This window comes from Bufo gargarizans, chromosome 2 (assembly GCF_014858855.1).
Source record: "Bufo gargarizans isolate SCDJY-AF-19 chromosome 2, ASM1485885v1, whole genome shotgun sequence".
NCBI classification, from domain to species: Eukaryota; Metazoa; Chordata; class Amphibia; order Anura; family Bufonidae; genus Bufo; species Bufo gargarizans.
In genome coordinates, this window is record NC_058081.1 from 396,712,979 (window position 1) to 396,721,152 (window position 8,174).

An 8,174-nucleotide genomic window follows, 5' to 3' on the forward strand; every position below is an offset into this window, starting at 1 on the left:
GGCCCTCCAGATGTTGCAAAACTACAACTCCCATCATTCCCTGATAGCTGTAGTATGCCCAGGCATGATGGGAGTTGTAGTTTTGCAACAGCTGGAGGGCCAAGAGTTTGACATCCCTGTCCTACAGTCTTGACTCTGAAAGGCTGGCATCTTTCCTACAGTGTGCAAGCATGTCCACCATTGATGGATTGCAGAGTGGTCGTAACCAGAAACAAGTACTGTATAATGTGATCGAAAAATCGAGCGAGCAAAGGGGGGGGAGGCAATATGGACAATCCCAATATATTAGTAAGTGGCTTGTATTAACTTTATCTATCTATATGATAAAGGCCACTTGCTGAAGTGAAACAACCACTTTAAAGGGAACCTGTCACCGGATTTTGGGTATAGAGCTGAGGACATGGGTTGCTAGATGGCCGCCAGCACATCCGCAATACCCTGTCCCCATAGCTCTGTGTGCTTTTATTGTGGGAAAAAACTATTTGATACATATGCAAATTAACAAGAGTCATATCTTACTTGTGTGAGCAGAGAAGAGTATTTTCAAGCTCTGACTCATCTCAGGTTAATTTGCATATGCATCAAATCGATTTTTATACACCATAAAAAGCACACAGAGCTATGGGGACTGGATATTGCAGATGTGCTAGTGGCCATCTAGCAACCCATGTCCTCAGCTCTATACACAAAATCCTGGTGACAGGTTCCCTTTAAATACACCAAGAGGCTGTCTGGCATGATATGCCACCTTTCTGCTATATTTTAAGTGCCTGAGATGGTAAATGTGCCATAATCCAGGTCTCCCTTTCCTGGGTTTAACATAAACCACTTTGAATAGTGTCATGTCTCCTAAATGTTGCAAAAAAGTTGCAATTAGCATATTATAACAAAAAATCTGACGAATCTGGTTTGATAAATGTCCCCCTATATACGTATTTTGGCCTCAAGCATACCTTCACATGCTACCTAGCTTTCCAAAACTGCTGAAAGTCTATTCTGTTCAAATATGCAGTAAAATGTGGGATTTTTAATGTATATCTAGGCCGATCTAGAAAAGTTGGGTGACTTTCCATGTAGAGTTGTAAAGGAGCCCCAGACTGTTATATACACACGGCTATCCTGATATGATCCGTACAACAAAATAGCCATACTCACTGTGTAGACAAAAAAATACGGAGCCTAAACATAACCACCTCCTCCTCATCTTCCTCACTTAGGGTACTTTCACACTAGCGTTTTTCTTTTCCGGCATAGAGTTCCGTCCTAGGGGCTCTATACCGGAAAAGAACTGATCAGGCATATCCCCATGCATTCTGAATGGAGAGTAATCCGTTCAGTTTGCATCAGGATGTCTTCAGTTCAGTCATTTTGACTGATCAGGCAAAAGAGAAAACCGTAGCATGCTACGGTTTTTTCTCCGGCGAAAAAAAACTGAAGACATGCCTGAACGCCGGATCCGGCATTTTTTCCCATAGGAATGTATTAGCGCCGGATCCGGCATTCAGAATGCCGGATCCGTCGTTCCGGCATGCGCATGCGCAGATCGGTAAAAATGCAAAAAATGTACAAGACTGATCCGTCGGTCCGCATGACAAGCGGAGAGACGGATCCGTCCTTGCAATGCATTTGTGAGACGGATCCGCATCCGGATCCGTCTCACAAATGCTTTCAGGCAGCAGCAGATCGGCGGATCCGGCGGCCAGTTCCGACGACGGAACTGCCCGCCGGATCACACTGCCGCAAGTGTGAAAGTAGCCTCACATGCACTAGCATAGGAGGGGGAGGAAACATGGCAACAGAAGAATACACTGCTTTTCTATTTATCATGGTCTGCAATTGTGGTATCGGACAAAGCTAGAGCAAGAAAAATAAGGAGAATATGTTGTTGGTTTTTATTTTTTCTGTATGTATTTTGATTCATAGAAACTTTTGTTTTAGAATTTTTTGCTTTCTTGGCAGCAGTACTATGTCAGTGAAAATTAAATGCTAAATATTAGCTTTGTCATAATCAACACAAATGATAAAATGGATAATCCACAGATGGGTAATCCACTGTCAGGTTACTGCTGCTGTGAGGGGAAGAAGTTCTTATTGGTAATCTTCCTGAAAATAGTAGGCACAGTGTTGGGATAACAGTGACAACCCTATAGTTCTCTTGATAGACTTAGATAAACATGGCCACAGAAGAACATTTGCATTGAATACTGAGGGGTATGATGCTCTAATTGAGACATACGACCACCTTTCCTCTCTGGTCAAATTGATGGTCTGATTGAAGAAGAGCCATAACTGGAAATACTTGGCGTGACTTCGAAAATGATATCTAGAAAACAGTCCATTGTATTTTAATAGAATATTCATGTATATTTTAAGATGTGATTAAAAAAAAAGTTTGCTGTTAAAGAACACTTACAATAGAAAATTAATTCCCACATGCCCTATGTGGATGTTCCCTTAATAAATAGAGACCAAGGGAAGACCCCCTAATAAGACATCATACACATCAGGACCTCTGCTTCCTTGATACTCTCTTTTGTAGCTTACACAAAGTGATTTGTGGCAAAAACTACAATACATCATCAATATGCATAATGTTTAGGAGCAGTTCTGCCGCCTAAACCATCCATCTTAGGCCTCATGCACACGACCGTGCAGTTTTTTTGTGGCCCGCGGATCCGCAAAAAAAACTGAAGCCGTCTGTGTGCCTTCCATAATTTTCAGAACGGAAGGGGCGGCCCATTGTAGTAACGCCTATTCTAGTCTGCAAAACGGACAAGAATAGGACATACTATATTTTATTTTTTTGCGGGGCCACGGAACAGAGCAACGGATGCGGACATGCACACAGAGTTCTGTCCGCATCTTTTGCGGCCCCATTAAAGTGAATGGGTCCGGACCAGAACAACGGTCGTGTGCATAAGGCCTTATAGTCTGTTACTGGTCATTTACCTGGGTAAGAGATGGCACAAGGTGTGCTTTGGTAAGAAGGCCAGCTGGTGGGGGCAGTGTGATCCTCTAGGCAATGTTTTCCTTGAAAACCTTGGATCCTGGCATTCACATACCGCCTGCCTAAACATTGTAGCATTCCAATTGTATTCAGTAAGGGTTTGAGGAACGTGAGAGTTTTGAGTTTTTTTATGTTGGCGCTGTAAAATTAACTCCTTCCTGACATCTGCACTACACGAATGCTAGATGTTCGGTCTTTAAAGACAGCGCCTGTTCAGGAGCTGAGGCGATTCCATTGACAGACATTTAACGCTCTACCCTAGCTGAAGCTGTTCAGTTGCTTCGGCAGCTGGGAGGTCCCAGTAGGATCACAGTATAAGGTATTTTCTAAATTTGCATTTTCATCACCCCCAACACTTTCCCCTCAGGGGTGGTTAAGAATAAAATGTAAAAGAAAAACCATGCCATGCCGTAAATGACAGGAAAAGTATGCCAGAATGCCTCGCTTCCCCTAAAAAAAAAAAAATTATTCAAAGTGATCAAAAAGTCATACACATACTCCATATTTTCCATAAAAGTACATTTGATATCACTAATAATACTTTTTTGTACTGCCATAAATATGCCATTTATAGAACTATGGCAATAACTTTTTTTTTCCCAATTCCACTGCATTCCTAATACATTGTATTAAATAGTGCCATTAGAAACTAAAACTTGTTCCCGCAAGCCCTCATACTGTTATGTGAAGTGAATAATAAAAAAGTTATTGTAAATAATGGTATTTGGATAGCCAGGAGTGAAATGAAAATTCACAATGGGAATAAATGCAGCATGGAATGTAAAAAAATAAAAATAATGATGCATGAAAAGGAAATGGTGTATACAGGTGAAACTTGAAAAATTAGAACATAGTGCAAAGTTCATTTATTTCAGTAATGCAACTTAAAAGGTGAAACTAACATATGAGATAGACTCATTACAGGCAAAGCGAGATATTTCAAGTCTTTGTTAGAATTTGGATGATTATGGCTTACAGCTTATAAAGACTCAAAAGTCTCAATCTCAGGTACCCTTTGCCCGGGGGGGTATGGATTAATTAGCTGACTAGAGTGTGACATTTTGAGCCTAGAATATTGAACCTTTTCTCAAAATTCTAATTCTAAGCTGCATTTAAAAACAATTCCTTTTAATTTGCATTACAGAAATAAATTGACTTTTGCACGATATTCTAATTTTTCGCGTTTTACCTGTATACTAATATAGGGTAAGGAAGGTATGGACAAATCTTGCTGAAGTCTTAACAGCCAGCGCTGTCAAGATTTCTGTGCATTTCAGGGAATTAATTATGGAAGGGCATAATACAGAGTACTGTAATTATTAGTCCACCAGGAAGTACCATATATACAGTCGTGAAAAAATTAGGACACCCTTTGAAAGCATGTGGTTTTTTGTAACATTTTTAATAAAAGGTTATTTCATCTCCGTTTCAACAATACAGAGAGATTAAAGTAATCCAACTAAACAAAGAAAACTGAAGAAAAGTCTTTTCAAGATCTTCTGTAAATGTCATTCTACAAAAATGCCTATTCTAACTGAGGAAAAAGATAGGACACCCTCACATGTATTCCCTCTTAAATTGGCTCAGATCTCACACAGGTATATCACACCAGGTGCACATAATTAGTAGATCGTTACTCTGCATGTTGAATGAGGCTTGCCCTATTTAAACCTCAGACATTTAGTTTGGTGTGCTCCTGACTGTTGAAGTGAGAGTGAGCACCATGGTGAGAGCAAAAGAGCTGTCAGAGGACTTCAGAAAAAAGATTGTAGCAGCCTATGAGTCTGGGAAGGGATTTAAAAAGATCTCAAAAGATTTTGAAATCAGCCATTCCACTGTCCGGAAGATAGTCTACAAGTGGAGGGCTTTCAAAACAACTGCCAACATGCCCAGGACTGGTCGCCCCAGCAAGTTCACCCCAAGAGCAGACCGCAAGATGCTAAAAGAGGTCTCCAAAAACCCTAAAGTGTCATCTCGAGAACTACAGCAGGCTCTGGCTACTGTTGATGTAGAAGTACATGCCTCTACAATCAGAAAGAGACTGTACAAGTTTAACTTGCATGGGAGGTGTGCAAGGAGGAAACCTTTGCTTTCCAAGAGAAACATCGAGGCCAGACTGACATTTGCCAGAGATAAAGTTGACAAAGACCAGGACTTCTGGAATAATGTTCTTTGGACAGATGAGTCCAAAATTGAATTATTTGGACACAACAGCAGAGGACATGTTTGGCGTAAACCAAACACAGCATTCCAAGAAAAGAACCTCATACCAACTGTGAAGCATGGAGGTGGAAGTGTCATGGTTTGGGGCTGCTTTGCTGCAGCAGGACCTGGTCAGCTCACCATCATAGAATCCACGATGAATTCTACTGTGTATCAGAAGGTGCTTGAAGAACATGTGAGACCATCAGTTAGAAAATTAAAGCTGAAGCGGAACTGGACCATGCAACATGACAATGACCCAAAACATACTAGTAAATCAACCAAAGATTGGCTGAAAAAGAAGAAATGGAGAGTCCTGGAATGGCCAAGTCAAAGTCCAGATTTGAATCCCATTGAGATGCTGTGGGGTGACTTGAAAAGGGCTGTACGTGCAAGAAACCCCTCAAACATCTCACAGCTGAAAAAGTTCTGCATTGAGGAGTGGGGTAAAATTTCCTCAGACCGATGTCGAAGACTGGTAGATGGCTACAAGAACCGTCTCACTGCAGTTATTTCAGCCAAAGGAGGTAACACTCGCTATTAGGGGCAAGGGTGTCCTATCTTTTTCCTCAGTTAGAATAGGCATTTTTGTAGAATGACATTTACAGAAGATCTTGAAAAGACTTTTCTTCAGTTTTCTTTGTTTAGTTGGATTACTTTAATCTCTCTGTATTGTTGAAACGGAGATGAAATAACCTTTTATTAAAAATGTTACAAAAAACCACATGCTTTCAAAGGGTGTCCTAATTTTTTCACATGACTGTACAGTGGATATAAAATGTCTACACACCCCTGTTAAAATGTCAGTTTCTGGGATGTCAAAAAAATGAGACTAAGATAAATCATTTCAGAACTTTTTCCACTGCACCACCAATGCTTAATACTGGCGGGGCTTAGGGAGGGGGTGGGGGGGGGGGGGGGGTTTGGATGGCGCACTGCGCCACCAATGTCTAATACTGGGGTTGGGAGGGGGGTGGCAGAACTGCACCACCAATATCTAATACTTGGCTGGGGGGGCGCACTGCGCCACCAATGAAGCTTAATCTCTCATTTATTCACATACAGGAGGCGGGAGCTGGCTGCAGAAACACATAGCCGGCTCCCAACCTCTATGAGCGGTAGCTGCCATCACCTGAGGGGTTAACTGAGGATCGCAGCTACAGCTCATAGAGGTTGGGAGCCGGCTATGTCATTCTGCAGCTCCCGCCTCCTGTATGTGAATGAATGAGAGATTAAGCTTCATTGGTGGCGCAGTGGCCACAGCCCCTCCCCTTCTCTTCTCCTCCCTCCTCTCATCAGCGGCAGCAGCAGCACAGGGGGAGGAGACACTGCTTCCTTCTCCCCTGTGCTGCTAAGGGGAACACGGAGAGCGCTGTCAGCAGCGCGATCTGTGTTCCCCATACGCTATCGGAATATCGGCAAAATAGATACCGATAGCGTTCAAAATCCTCAATATCGGCCGATAATATCGGTAAATCCGATAATCGGTTGATCCCTACTTTTTATATCCACTGTAGGTTAGGTTTCCATGTCCAGGTTTTTTTATGCAGTTTTTTTTATGAAATGTCAGGCCTGGATTTGAAAGCTTTTCTTTTATACACTCAATGAACCTAAAAATAAATAAATACTAATGCACCCTTAGAAATGTGGTATTGCTGCAAAACGCTGCATTCAATCGTGTCATGAATGAGAAACCTAAACTTTATTAAGGTTCTGTTTGGGATCTGACAACAGGCGAGCCTCGGGTATAGAGGTCTCATGGTGAGTGCTTAAATCCTGCCTTTGGTGTGCAACACACTACACCTAACTGCTGGTGTTATGATCTATGGAACCATCACATATGACAGTCAGTCCTCCCTCGCTGTGATAAGAGAAACACTAACAGCTCAGCAGAGGCGTTGCTTAGGTCTCAAAAGATCTGGGGCCCAAGCCCCAATGAATGTGACCCAATTCTCAAGTTGAGCCCCCCCTTCCCCCACACACCGCATTTTGTTGTGCTTGCTATACAGCAGCACATACCTGTCACATCCAGGGCCTCCAAGGTGCCGTCTCCTCCGATGTAGATTTTCTCTGTCGTCATATTCTCCATTCGTTCTGGACAAGTTCTTTTAGACGCCTCGTCTCTGCAGAGTGTGGCACACAGACATCTTAGCTTCCTTACATTTCTATCATCTCCCAACCTGGAGTCCCCATAGTGTTCTCCCGCTGCTTGATGTGCTCCCCAATACCCCCAGATAATATCCTGAAGAGAAATTTGTGCCCCCCATAGTAATAGTCCCGGCAATAACGCCGGCCGCGATAATTAAAGGCTTTAGATACCGTGATCTTGATCTAAATGTGCAAAAAAAAAACGGAAGCTCGTGTTTTCGGAAGCGTTACCGGTGGTCCCATCTGGCCAATTGGGATGCCAGTAATTGATTTAAATGGGCTTAGCCTCGCTGAAGAGGCTGAGAACATTGAAAGTGCAATTCTTATTTTGGCCACCAGATGGCAAGCCAACATAAGAAATTAGCTATTCTCAGTAATAAGTGCATTTTAAAAATACATGAATAAATAAAAAATAGATTTTGTAGGCTCATATATGAGCTTCAAAATAATCATAAAAAAATTAAATGTATAAAAAAATCTAATGGGAAAAAAGGGGTAAAAATGGCCAATTTGCCATTTTTTCATTGCTTCTCTTACCCACAAAAAGTAATAAAACTACACATATTGGGTTTGTAATTGTACTGACCCAGAGAATGAAAAGCATGGGTCAGTTTTGCCGCAAACAGAACGCCGTGCGAACAAAACCCGTAAAACGGTGGAGGAATTGCATTTATTTTCGAATTCCACCCCATTTGGACTTTTTATTTTTTACTGCTTCCCACTACATTGTATGTCATAATTAATGGTGGAATTAGAAAGTTCAACTCTTCCCGCAAAAAATAAGCCCTCATACAGCTATGGGAACGGAACTATAAAA